The 14,830-nt window shown below is 34.6% G+C and overlaps 1 protein-coding gene across 2 annotated transcripts in view; it reads right to left on the reverse strand.

The window, feature by feature from the left end:
* The window catches only part of LOC136039273 (diuretic hormone receptor-like), a 214,200-nt gene that overhangs the window by 69,196 nt on the left and 130,174 nt on the right, over positions 1–14,830 (reverse strand). The gene's annotated exons all lie outside the window — the stretch shown is intronic.

The raw sequence follows: 14,830 nt of genomic DNA on the forward strand, positions 1-14,830 counted from the left end.
ACTTCCCAATAACCATTACTATATGTAAACACTGGTCAAATTTTGTAACTTGCAGCCCCTCCCCCAGGGATTGTGGGGGAATAAGTCATCCCCAAAGACATAGTTTTTATGGTTTTCGACTATGTTGAACAAAATTGCTATCTCAAAATTTTGATCTGTTGAGTTTGGGAAAAAATGAGCGTGGGAGGGGGCCTAGATGCCCTCCAATTTTTTTGGTCACTTAAAAAGGGCACTATAACTTTTCATTTCCGTTAGAATGAGCCCTCTTGCGACATTTTAGGACTACTTGATCGATACGATGTCCCATGGGAAAAAGAAAAAAAAAACAAAAAAAAACAAAAAAAAAAACGCACACGTGATTCGTCTTCTGGCAAAAAATACAAAATTCCACATTTTTGTAGATAGGAGCTTGAAACTTCTACAGTAGGGTTCTGTAGAAGCGTCTGATACACTGAATCTGATGATGTCATTTTCGTTAAGATCCTACGACTTTTAGGGGGTGTTTTCCCCTATTAACTTAGTTAAGGCAAATTTTCTCAGGCGCGTAACTTTTGATGGGTAAGACTAAACTTGATGAAACTTATATATTCAAAATCAGCATTAAAATGCGATTCTTTTGATGCAGCTATTGATATCAAAATTCATTTTTTTAGAGTTTTGGTTACTATTGAGCCGGGTCGCTCCTTACTACAGTTCGTTACCACGAACTGTTTGAAAGGAAGAATTTCTTTGCGTTTTAAGTTTTAATTTCGCTCCTTACTGTCAGTTAAAAAAAAAAACTTATAATAAAAATTTAATTTCTGAATGTTTTTGAATTAATGCAAGTTTTGATTTTGGCTTACCGTAGATGAATAATTAAAACGAAATTGGCATATTTACTTTACTTTTTTTGGATTTTTTTTTTTTTTTGGCTTTCACATAGTCTTGATTGGATGATTTTGAGAAAAACTCTTTATTAGTAATAAATATGTGTAACTTACAAATTAACTTACTTAACAAACTTTTATATTTGTATATTTTTCTTAAGTATATGAGGAGGTTCCCTCCTCGTCAATACCTCGTTCTTTATACAAAAGTTTGAATTTTGTTCCAATTATTTAAGAATGGCCCCTGAATCACAAAGACCGTTTAGTTAGATTAAATAGCTTTTTTGACATTGCTAAAATTCTTTAGCGTAAAGAGCGAGGTATTGAAGAGAGGACGAACCCCTCATATACGTAGTATACCCCGTTCCCTTCATGGATATTCTCTTCCTTCACGATAAATTTCTCCATGGACATATCCTCTTTTGAAACCCCCTCCACCCACACCACCCTCCCACCACCAAAAAAATACCCCTGAAAACGTCAATATATTTCTCAATAACCAGTACTATATGTAAAGAATGGGCAAAGTTCATAATAGCAGCCCTTTCCCCGGGGACTATGGGAGATTAAGTCGTCCTAAAAGACATAGTTATTAGATTTTTTGAGTATACTGAACAAAATGGCTATCTCAAAATTTTGATCCGGTGACTTTGGGGAAAAAAGAGCGTAGGAGGGGGCCTAGTTGCCCTCCAATTTTTTGGGTAACTTAAAAAGGCACTAGAACTTTTAATTTCCGTTAGAAAGAGCAATCTAGTGACATTCTAGGACCACTGGGTCGATACGACCACTTCTGGAAAAAAACAACAATAGAACAAATAAACAAGCATCCATGATCTTTCTTCTGGCAAAAAAAAAATACAAAATTCCACATTTCCGTAGATAGGAGCTTGAATACTCTACAATAGAGTTCTCTGATATGCTGAAACCTCTACGGTAGGGTTCTCTGATATGCTGAATCTGATGGTGTGAATTTTATTAAGATTCTATTACTTTTAGGGGGTGTGTCCCTTATTTTTTAAAATACGGCAAATTTATCTTTTGATGGGTAAGACTAAACTTGACGAAACTTACATTTTAAAATCAGCATAAAAATCTGATTCTGTTGATGTATATATTAGCATTAAAATGTTGTTGTTATTTAGCTAGGTCGCTGAATACTACAGTTCGTTATCACGAACTGTTTGACTACGCCTTCAAAAAGCTAACTACGGTTTCACTGAAATCTTCATTGGAGTCCTAGAAATTTTCCAAAAGATAACTACGCCAGGAAATCTACAGCTTTGAAAGGTATTTGGTGCCATACATTTTTAAATTATTTTTTAACGGTTGTCACACCATGTTTCTATTTTACAAATTTGGTGCGAAAAATAAATTCCAAACTTTCAGTATTTAGTTACGAAATTTCCCTTTAATCAACTCAAGTAATCAAATTTCGTTTTCACTATTGATTTAAACTTTTGTTTTTGCATACAATACAATTTTGCATACAATTTGTTTTGCAACATACAATATTACATTTTACTATTTCCCCAAAGGCTCTTTGGCCTGTAAAAAAGAGGAAAATGAACGAGCCACTTACTCAGAGAAGAAAAAAAATCACTTACTCACAGAGAGAAGAGCAAAAAGGAGAAGGGAGGAAAATATAAATAAAATGAAAAACTATAGAAAACAAAACTAAATAGACTAATAGATTGAATAGACTAAGTTAATTATGTAGATCTGTAGATAAAATAGACTCCAATGAAATAATAAGGAAATATATATGCATACATACACGCATATACACATATAAAAAGAGATAAAATAATTTCTAAGAAGCCAATGAATTTTTAATAGTTTTTTTGAACAAACCGAATGAGTGGCACCTTCGAGCTGATTCGGGCAACTTATTCCATATAATATAACTCGCAATTAAAGGATTAAAGTCTGACCTCACACAAGGAGTAAAAGGAACTTGAATATGATTTTCGGTATTGCGAAGATTATAATTATTCTGATCAGAGGTGAAAGATGGCTGAACACTTAGGGGACGGGGGAGGTTACCATGAAGCTGAGAAAAAGTAAAACATGCACATGACAGAATATACAGTGACTCGAGATCAAGTAATGGGATAACTCTTGAACGGTTAGTTTCTTTAATGAGGTTTCTAGCTTTATTATAAACCTTAGAAAGTGGTTTTAACAGTGAAGGAAAGGTTGACATCCATACTATTGGACAGTAGGAAACGTAAGATCGGATCAAGGAGTGAGAAAAGATTTCCAAAATTGGTCCAGGGAAAATATGTTTGAGTTTCCTTGAAATACCGAGACTCCTGCATATCTTCATTTTAATCAAATCAATGTGACGCTTGAAAGACAAGTTTTCATCAACAAGAATGCCCAAAAAACGAACATATCGATCTTTAGATCTGTGAATTATCCCATTTGGCTGATGAATTTCTGATAATTTGGGATAAATCTGAGAAACATGCGAAAATATCAAAAGATTGGATTTTGAATAATTTAGGGTAAGAAAATTAGCATCAAGACATGAAATTACTCTCTCAAACAAGTATTCCAAGTTTAATCGAAGCTCGGATTCACAGTTCCCCAAAGTGCCGAGTGTGCTATCATCAGCAAAACAAACAGGGACATCAGAAGATGGCGAACTATAGCTGGCATTATGGGCAAGGGAAGGTTTAGGATGACAGAGTCTTCAGCAATAAATAGGTTTCTGCTTTTTTACTGCGTAAAAAAGATCATTTATTTAAATCAAAAATAGCACTGGCCCTAAAATTGATCCCTGAAGGACGCCAAAATTCACTTGTGATTGACAGAAATTAAATTGTGGATTGACAGAAATTAACCTATCATTCAAAGATTGAAACCAAGAAAATACATTACCCCTAATGCCAAATTGAGACATCTTCGATAGAAGAATTTCATGGGTTAAGGAATCGAATGCCTTGCGAATATCCAGGAATATAGCAGCCGGAATTAATCCCGAATCCAATTCAGAATGTATAAAACTCAAAAGGGTCATACAGGCATGCTCAGTGGAGTGCTTCATTCGGAAACCAAATTGAAAATCACGAAGAAACTCTTTAGATTTTAGAAATTTAAGCAGACGAGAAAGCATAGCCTTTTCGAAGATTTTACTAAGTACTTATAAAATCGAAATTGGTCAATAATTTGCTGGATCATTTCTTGGTCCACCTTTATACAGAAGAATAATCCGAGCACGCTTGAGAGGATCTTGAAAAACCCCATATTTAAATGAAAGATTAACAAGTTTTGTAAGAGGCACAACTATTGAAGGAAGAATAGATTTAACTACTTTAGTAGGAATAGAATCTGGCCCAGATGAAGATGATTCTTTCAAGCCATTAACAATTTTAGTAATTTCAATTTCTGTTACTGGCTCTAGAAACATAGACTTAACACAAGACGGGCCGAGGCAAGATCTAAAGTCCGACTTAGACCGAGATAAAGTAGCTGTGGAAGCGATATTATTACCAATACTAGCGAAAAATGAAGTAAACGCTTCTTGGACATTAAGCTCACCCTCTACAGTCTCATCACCAATGATCAGACTCATAGGTAAAGAGCTATATTGAGAACCAGGTTTAAGCCCAGAATTTATTACCTTCCAAGTTTTACGAATATTCTTATTACCCGCAGCAAATTTATTTAGATAATAGAGAGATTTGGCTTTCCTACACAAGGAATTATATATATTCCGGTAAATCTTGAATTGACAAAGACGAATAGCACTCGTTGAAAGTGTAGCGCATTTATAATACCTCCAGAGATTATTTTTCCTTATCCAGCTTTTGAGAAGTCCGGATGTCATCCTTGGGTATAGATTCTTAGCATTAGGTTAGACTTAGTGATCATTAGTTCCTCTTGAGTTTCATTTATTATTTCTTTTAAAGTTGATGCTGCTGCAGAAGTTGGAGTTAATGGTGCTAGGCTGGATTTTCCCTTAGTTTTAGCGGGTAGCGATAAGTAGGACTTACTTAGAGTCTTGAAAATATCAGGGGATAAGCGCTGCTCATCAAAAGCCTTATTTACATCTTTATCTGTTCTCGCGCAAGCTTCTTTAAAATGGTCATTCCAGTTGCGGATGTGTGCTTCAGCTATATTATGCTCAGAGTGGGTGCCATAGCAAAAGACTAGATATCTAGCTTGATTTTTCTGGTCTTTGGTGGTTTTAATAACTACTGATGGCCATAAGGGATATCCTTGAAATGAAGCTAGGAAAAGATCAAACAGTTTGTATTTTGCCATTTTACAATCTTCAGTCACAATGGGGGGGGGGGGTGAACACTACAGGTAACAAATTTCAACAACAGAATGTTCCAATTTGCCGCCCCAAAAGTACTCACGTTTGTAATATGTGCTTGGTTATTCACGCAAGTTCATCAAATTCTTAGCAAGGACTGTATCCAATTCAATTGAAAACTGGTTTAGCTCTTCACTCTTTGAACTCTCATAGTCGACTAATGATTTCCTCTTAGCAAGGATTTTTCTCCATTAATAAACAGAAAGTACTTATGGCATAAATTTGTCACATAGAGATTAGTAGTACTGAGTGTTGAGGTTATTCAGGTCATTCTTCAATTCTTAGCTCTATTTATTCTCCTTCCCACCATTCTATCTCTGCATTCATCCTTTTAGTACGTTGACGCTGAGAGAATGAGCACAAAAGTGCTTTATGCGTTAATATATTAACTTTTATTCGACCACTTTTACCCCCTTTTAACCATAAGGTAAACAGATAATTAAAACCTTCTTAAACAAAAAAGATTCATTGAAATTATTTTCCTATTTGAATATAATGCTTTCTGAAAGGGGCGGGCTTTTCCATTCCTTGACGACCGCCCATTAATAATACTTTTTTCCATATAGAATAACGACGTGCCAGAGAGGAAAGCTGTTTCAATATCCATTAATGGAAAGTTTATATCTTTGTTTAGTTAACTCATTACCCCGGTTAAAAGCAACCCACAAGAATGATGGTTGCTTTATCCTAGTTGGACGCTTTGTTGTCTATCTTCCCCCCCCCCCCTCCCAGATGTGTGCCAATAAATATATAGACTTAGATGACTATGAATTTACTTGTATCATTTACCACTTGGTACACTAAGAGAGATTTTAGCTTTGTTCTCTCATAAACGGTTACTCCTTTTGTTTAAAATCGTGTACGCCTTAATAATCATACGCAATTCTATTATTTGCCTTGTTGTTCTTTAAATACTGTTTTTTGTGTTTCTTTTGTGATTTTAAGAACCTATAATAACATGCTTCATTTATTCCGTGACTTCTCAAAACATTTCCTTTATGCATTTTTTTTTTTCTCTGGAGACTTGTGACAAGCACTAATTCTTGAGGGCAAGTACAATAGAAACTAGTATTTCTAAGGATTTTTATACGAATTATAGGCTTAGTCAGAAGAGCTATTGTAAAATATAGGCCTATATTTATGGGGGAGGAGGGCATGAAAGGTTTTTATACACAATTAGTCTTTCGGTAATTATTAGTAAAAGAAAGGACCGTTTTGAAAATTGATAATGCCAATAAATAATGGCATTTTTTTCCTATTTTAAGACTTTCTCATTTGTGATAAAGGCGTTATGATACGATTTTTGCTAATGTAACATTTACAAGCTGCCTTTTTAAATAAAGTCAATCAAATCGAGTGATCCAAATCCCTTCCTTGTTTGTTATTTTAGTTTCATATTAATTAAGAGTTTCAATTCCATCTTAAAAAACGCTACATTTTCTTTTTTCCAATGCAGAAATAGTTCAAGTTATGTGAGCTGTATAAAATTTATGTTTGTCTCATCGTAGCAAAAACCTCCCTTGTGGAAATAGCTATTAATTCATTATCAACCATTTTGTGTTAGCAAGTAAGAAACCTTCCTTGTACAACCAGCTGTTCAGTAATAGCAGCCATAAACCCCCCAGAAATATTCCCTTTCTCTAGCTTACCTGTAAAATATATGTTTCTTACTTTGTAATTTTTTTTATTAGAGTCCTACTTATCTTATCTTGAAGGATAACCTTGGGTGTACAAACAGTTGTTCAGTACCCAAAGTCTATTTTTCTGTCCTACTCTCTTGTAAAATTCATCGTTTGTGCTGTGATTACAGTATGACAATTGCGTTTTTTTTTTAATCTCAAATAATAGCCTTGGGCGTACTTTTAAAAAATTACACCCAAAACCCAAAACTTAATTTTGTTTCTCATCGCTATCCTGTCAAATTTAAATTTTTTGATTTTGTGACATCTGTATCAGAATTTAGTTTGTTTTCTATCAAACAGTTCGTGGTAACGAACTGTAGTAAGGAGCCACCCGGCTCAATAATAAACGAAACTCTAAAAACGGAATTTCGATGCTAAAAGATGTATCAAAAGAATCGGATTTTTATGCTGATTTTAAATACATAAGTTTCCTCAAATTTAGTCTTTTTCATCAAAAGTTACGAGTCTGAGAAAATTTGCCTTATTTTGGAAAATAGGGGGTAACACCCCCTAAAAGTCATAGGATCTTAACGAAAATTACACCATCGCATTCAGCGTATCAGAGAACACTATATAAAAAATTTCAAGGTCCAATCTACAAAAATGTGTAATTTCGTATTTTTTGCCAGAAGACAAATCACGGGTGCGTGTTTATTTGTTTTTTTGTTTTTTTTTGTTTTTTTTTCCCCAGGGGTCATCGTATCGACCAAGTGGTCCTAGAGTGTTGCAAGAGGGCTCATTGTAACGGAAATGAAAAGTTCTAGTGCCCTTTTTAAGTGACCAAAATATTGGAGGGCACCTAGGCCCCCTTCCACGCTCATTTTTTTTCCCAAAGTCAACGAATCAAAATTTTGAGATTGTCATTTTGTTCCGCATAGTCGAGAATCATAAAAAATATGTCTTTGGAGATGACTTACCCCCCACAGTCCCTGGGGGAGGGGCTGCAAGTTACGAACTTTGACCAATGTTTACATACAGTAATGGTTACTGGGAAGTGTACCGACGTTATCAGGGGGATTTTTTTGGTTTGGGTGTGGGGTTCAGGGGAGGGGGCTATATGGGAGGATCTTTCCTTGGAGGAATATTTCATGGGGGAAGAGAAATTCAATGGAAAGGGCGCAGGACTTTCTAGCATTACTATAAAAAAAACAATGGAAATATAAACATGAAAAAGTTTTTTCAATTGAAAGTAAGGAGAAGCATTAAAAATTAAAACGAACAGAGATTATTACGCATATGAGGGGTTCTAAAAATACTTTAGAATAAAGGGCGAGGTATTTTGGAGGAGATAAATACTTCGCTCTTTATGCTAAAAAGTTTTTAAATAAATTCAACTATTTATTCTACGGCCTTTCTGATTCAGGGGCCATTCTTAAAGAATTGGGATAAAAAAAAGATTTAGTGTGAAGAGCGAGGTATTAACGAGGGAACCAACCCCTTCATATATATAATCAAAAATATAAGAATATAAAAGTTTGTTACGTAAGTTAATTCTTAAGTAACGTATTTTTTTTTTACTAATAAAAACGTTCGTTAAAAATTAAAAGATCTAGTTGCCTTTTTAAGTAACCGAAAAATTGGAGGGCAACTAGGCCTCCCTCTCCACCCCTTATTTCTCAAAATCGTCTGACCAAAACTAAGAGAAAGCCATTTAGTCAAAAAAAATTAATATACAAATTTCATTTTAATAATTTATGTACGGAGAGCCAAAATCAGACATGCATTAATTCAAAAACTTTCAGAAATTAAATGAAAAAGACAAGTTTTTTTCAATGAAAGTAAGGAGCGACATTAAAACTTGAAACGAACAGAAATTACTCCGTATATGAAAGGGGCTTTTCCTCCTCGACACCCCGCTCCTTACGCTAAAGTTTGATTCTTTCTCGCAACACTACTTTTTAAAACAATAAAAAACTTTAGCGTAAAGAGCGGGGTGTCGAGGAGGAAAAGCCCCTTTCATATACGGAGTAATTTCTGTTCGCTTTAAGTTTTAATGTCGCTCCTTACTTTCATTTAAAAAAAACTTGTTTTTTTTTCATTTAATTGAAGAAAAGAGACGGCCTCTAGGCCTTAAACTGCTGGGGACAGGCAGCTCAAGCACTCACACTTCCCACAAACCAAAAAGAAGGGAGAAGAAGATGACAAAGAATGATTGCTAGTGTCTTTTTGAAGTCAAAGGGGTGAAAAAAATGAATGCAATCCGTATGCCCTCACACAAATCCTGGAATTGGAATCTCGTGTTGAAAACATCTTTGAGGCCCTTGCACAAGCAGGAAGAAGAGGTCATAACGGACAAGTCCTTCGGCAAAAGCCGAAGAAAAAGAGAAAGAAAAAGAGAAAGGGAAGAAAAAGAAGAAGAAGATCACACAGTAATACAGGTCGATGACAAAAAGCACAAATTTTCGTAATATGTCATTTTGCATGAATAAAACGTGGCCTAGCAATCTTAGGCTTTTTCTCATTAAATCCCAGTAAGTAAGAGCAAACCAAATTTTCCATAGAGATAATTCTTTGACGTATGGTCAGAGTTGCCCACTGACGACATTTTCAACTTGTGACAAAGAGAGCCGAAAAAGTCTTTTTTTTTACCTAAAAAGTGCGACAAGCCGGGCTTTAAAAACTGTAAGCCTGAACCATGTATTAAACAGATAATATATTAAGCAGATAAGAAAATTCACTATTTAAGCAAAATGAAGGATTTTTTTCCCTTCTCTGATGATTCCTAGCTGCAGTTCAGCTTCTTTTTTTGACCACAGGTAGCGCAGTTCCGGTAACTAAGTAAAGAGCGATGTAGGCAAAATATATTTTTTTTTAAGACCAAGCAATTCGTATGGGAAAAGTTGTCTTAAAAACTTCGAAAGGGGCATATTCGACTGGAAACTGCAAGTTCTAGTGCCCCTTTTTAATAGTCGAAAGTGATTTGGGGCAAACAGCCTCCCCACCCACCGTCATTATTTCCCTAAATAAATCTAATCAAAATTTTGAGATAACCATTTTGTTCAGCATAGTTTAAAAGTCCAGTAATTATTTCTTTGAAAATGATAACCACATCACCCCTCCCAACACACACACAGCCCTCAGGGCAAGAGCTACAAGTTATGCCCCTGGGACATATAAGGTATTATAAAAAGGGTGGTCTTATAAACTTTAGAGGGGGTTCATAGGACCTGAAATCAGAACTTCTAGTGTCACTTTTAATAGGCCTAGTCGATATTGATTTAAGTGCAACTAATCCCGCCCCTCCATGCCTATCATTCCCCCCAAAATATCAAAATTCTGAGATAACAATTTTGTTAAGCACATTTGAGAGGACCAGTAATTATGTTTTTGGGGATAACAATCCCCTCCCCTCGTCACGGCCTTCAGGGCAAAGACTATAGGCTATAATTGCTGCCCATTATTAAAATTTAAGGTTTTCTAGAAAAGTTTTTCTAGATGGGTGTCGTGTACCAATTAAACTTAGGATGCGGTACATTCAATTGTAAATAAAAAGTCCTAGTGTTCCTTTTAAAATTCAAAAGTGATAGGAGGTTCACTAGCCTCGTAAAGGTTGAGTCGTTGAAGATGGAATAGCGACTTTCATGTATAGGATAATTTCGGTTTGTTTGAAGTTTTAATGTCGCTTCTTTCTTTCAATTAGAAAAAAAGAAACTTTTTTCTTTCATTTCGGATCTTTTTACAAATAATACAAAAACAAATATAACTGTATGATAAAGTTTTTGCATAATTGTTTGATAAAAATATGAATTACTTTAGGTTAAGATTTAATGTCATAGTCATAGCTCTTCACTTCACTTCTGATTAAAATCAAGGGGAGCAGTCACGTTTGAACTGGTGATCTCTCTATGTCCGGCACATTTTAATAACAAAAGCTATGTTTAAAAAATGTGGGCGAATTTCAAAGCTTACAGTCATATCCGGTATATGAAGGAAGTCGCCCTCTGCTCTTCCCACTCAAGTTTTTTATTCCTTCAAAAAAATCTTCTTATTGTTCTAAATAAACGACTCTTGTTTTTCAAGAGTCGTTACTGAAAAATTGGGACAAAATTATACAACTACAGAAAAGAGAATAATGAGGACTTTTTTCCCAAAACAGTGAACCAACAAAACCTATTTGAATATTTCGACCCTATATGTAAGGGCCGTCTTCAGCAAAGAAAATAATAAACAATAAAACACTTACAATACAAGTTTTCGGTCAAAAATCCATTGTTTTTTTTTAAATAGCTTTGGCGTCATTACTTCTTAACGAAAAGTTCAGCCAAAACTGTGTGATAAAAGCTAACATTTTACAAGCTAAAAAGGTTCATTCATTGAACAAACTGTATTTATTAAAAATTGGAATAATTTCTTATTGCGATATTTGCCTTCTCTGCAGCTAATCTTGTAGTTCTTTTGGGATTGGGCTTGTTTTTATTCGTTCCTATTTTGTTTTATTTTGAATGAGATTATTTTCTATAATTAATTTTGTGTACATAGGTTTGAGTGCGTATTCACCTAAGTCTCTATTTAGGGATGTATTATTATTTAAGTTTCATTTGATTTCGATTGCCTTGTGGACAGTTTGTTTGGTTCCTAGGTCATTGCTAATTAGAATTGTTTCGTAGAAAAGATTTTTAACCGAAAACTTTTACTGTAAGTGTTTTATTCTTTATTATTTTCTTTGCTGAAGACGGCCCTTAGATATAGGGCCAAAATATTCAAATAGGTTTTGTTGGTTCACTGTCTTGGGAAGTCCTCGTTATTCTCTCTTCTGTAGTTGTATTATGGAAAGGCAGTGTGGTCTTCGTCATTATTTGGGACAGAATTAAGATATCAGCGTAAAGAGCAAGATTTTTAGGAGGAGTTAACCCCCTTCATATACTTAATAATTTCTGTTCATTTTAAGGTTTAAAGTTTCTCCTTTCTTTCAATTGAAAAAACTTGTTTTTTTATTACAATTTTTGATGGCTTTTTAAATAATACTGAGAAATCCGACTCTACATCCACGGAAAAATGCCTCATCCCCAGGGATATCTTTTAGACAATACAATAACGATTAAATTTACCCCAGATAATTACCATAAACATCTCCACACTTATTGAGCCTTCAAAGAGAAAGTAATGCAAATTAAAAGAAATTCGTATAGGAATTTTGGCATATTCCTCCAGTGTAAAATTCCCCTGTAACATTCAGCCCCATAAACTTTCTTCCCAAACGAAATCCTTCCAACAGAGAGTTCAACACCCCTCCCCCACCCAAAATTTGTATGCAAACTTTCCAAAAATAAAAACTTTACGTAAATAATGGACAAATTTCATGACCTTCCCCCAAAGTCTGTGGTTTCTATGTTATATCCAAACGCATAGTTTTTAGATCTTTAGCTATGCTGAACAAAATGGCTATCTAAAAATTTTGATCGGGCTATTTTGGTGAAAAGCATGGGAAGGGGCTTTCTGCCCTCCAATTTTTTGGTCACATAAAAAGGAACTAGAACTTTTAATTTCCGTTCTATTGATCCCTCTCCAGACATTATAGGACCATTGGTTTGATACGATGGCCTTTGGGAGGGGGACAAAAACAAGTAAACGGGCATCTGTGATCTTTCATCTGGTGGAAATTACTAAAATCAATATTTTTCCAGATAGGAGCTTGAAACCCTAACAGTAGGGTTCTCTTCTATGCCGAATCTAGTGGCGTGGTTTTCATTAAGGTTCTTTGACTTATAGGGGAAATTTCCCCTTATTTTCAAAAATCAGGCAAATTTTGTCAGGTTTTTGATATTTATTGGGTAGCACTAAGCTTAATAAATCTTATATATCTGGATTCTTGTATATCTTTATATAAGATTTATAATAAATCTTATATATCTTTGGATGCATTATGTGCATCCAAACTGTCAAAAGGACTTAGTTGAGTAGATGTCGGCAGTTTCTCAAGAGCATCTAAGCGTATCAATTTGAAACTTCCAGGGAATGTTGAGGGGCATTGAAAAAAACTTTCAAAGAAAATATATGCATGCAAGTTGTCAAATGTAGAATGAGTTACAACTTAAGAATGGTAGTGGGCATAAAGTTGTAACTTTCAAGGCTTGTTGAGACGGATGTTGCAGTTGAACTAATTAAAGAAACTATGTGAGTCCAGGCTGTCAAAATGGAATACATAGAATTTCTCAAGACTCATTAAAGTATTAAGTTGAAACTTTTAGGGAATGTTGAAATAATGAAAAGACACCATATGTATCCAAATTGTAAAGAGAACATATCTGCAATATTCAGGAACAGGTAAATGTACTAAGGAGAAAGTTTTAGAGCATGATGAGCTAATCAAAAACACTATGTGCATTCAGGAGGAATATTGACAATCGGCGAATTCACTATGTTGACAAAAGGACGAATCTGCAATATGTCAGAAACGAGCAGAGATATCAAGTTGAAACTTTTAGACCATGTTAATGAGGATGCTCAACCTAATCAAATGAGGCTGTCTGCACTCTTATCAAAAGAGCATGTTTACAATATCTTGAGAACGGCTCGATTCATCAAGTAACGGCTTACGATGCTGATATGCAACGGCTTTTCACTTACGCCACGGGTATGGGTATTGATGAATTTTTCGGGGAATGCTGAGGGAGATATCGAATTAATTCAAAAGTCAATATACGCATTCAGGTTGTCAAAAGGATGGATCAGCTGTAACTCAGGAACAGCTAAGGATTTTAAGTTGAAATTTTTTAGAGAGTGTTGTGTTGAAATAAATCAGAAGTCTTTAAGACACATCTGTAATGTCTCAGAAGTAGCCTAGTGCATTAAGCTGAAATTTTCAGAAGAAGCTGAGAAGGATTTCAAACTAAATCAAAAGACACTATGTGCATTTACGTTGTCAGTAGAGAGAATGTGCTTTATCTGTGGAACGACCAACGGTATAAATTTCAAACTCTCTGAGGGCCTTGGGCTAATGTATCTGTGGAACAGCTGTGGAAAGTATCTTGGGCTAGAGTAAGACACTGTGTGCATCCAGATTGTTAAAAGCGATTACTTACAATGTCTGAAAAAAACAGCTGGAGGTAATAAGTTGAACTATTCAGGAAATGAGAGAATATTGAACTACTGTGATAACTTGAAAAATGTTGACTATTTTATAATTTAAAGACCTTTCCCCAGGAGCTGTGGGGGCTCTTGTTATCTCCAAAAACATAGTTTTTCGACTTTTTAGCTATGCTGAACAAAATGGCTATCTCAAAATTTTATTCTGACGATTTCGAGAAAACGTAGCGTGGGAGAGGCTCTAGTTGCCCATTAATCTTTTTGTTCACTTTAAATAGACACTAGAACTTTCCATTTCTCAATATTCTAGGACCAATTGGTCGATACAATCACCCCTGGTAAAACCAGAAAAGAATACAGTGCAAAAAACTAACAAATGAACGTGTAACTTTTGAAAATCTTTCCTTTGAAAAAAAAATGTACAAAACTCAACGTTTTTGAAGATAGGAGCTTGAAACCTGTAAAGTAGGGTTCTCTGATACACGGAATCTGATGGTGGGGTATTCTTTAAGATTTATTATCTTTAGAAGGGTGTTTCCCTCATTTTTTGAAAATCAGGCAAAAATTCTCTGGTTCGTATCCTTTGTTAAGTAGGACTAAACTTAAAAAAAATATATATTTGGAATCAGAATAATAAACCAATTTTTCTGATGTATCTGTTGGTATCAAAATTCCATTTTTTACAATCTTGGTTACTATTGAGCCTGGTCACTCCTTACTTACAGTTCGTTACCACGAACTGTTTGATATTATGTGACTTAATATATGCTCAAATTTGGTACAATGATTTAATCTAAGAAAAAAATTTCTTAAATCAAAATATGATCAACATTTAATAGAATAAATGATATAATATAAGAAATAGAAGAAAACATTATGAATATTAACAATAAAATAGTATAGAATTTTATGTATAGGATAATTGAATTATA

This window comes from Artemia franciscana, chromosome 19 (assembly GCF_032884065.1).
Source record: "Artemia franciscana chromosome 19, ASM3288406v1, whole genome shotgun sequence".
In the NCBI taxonomy this organism is placed as follows: domain Eukaryota; kingdom Metazoa; phylum Arthropoda; class Branchiopoda; order Anostraca; family Artemiidae; genus Artemia; species Artemia franciscana.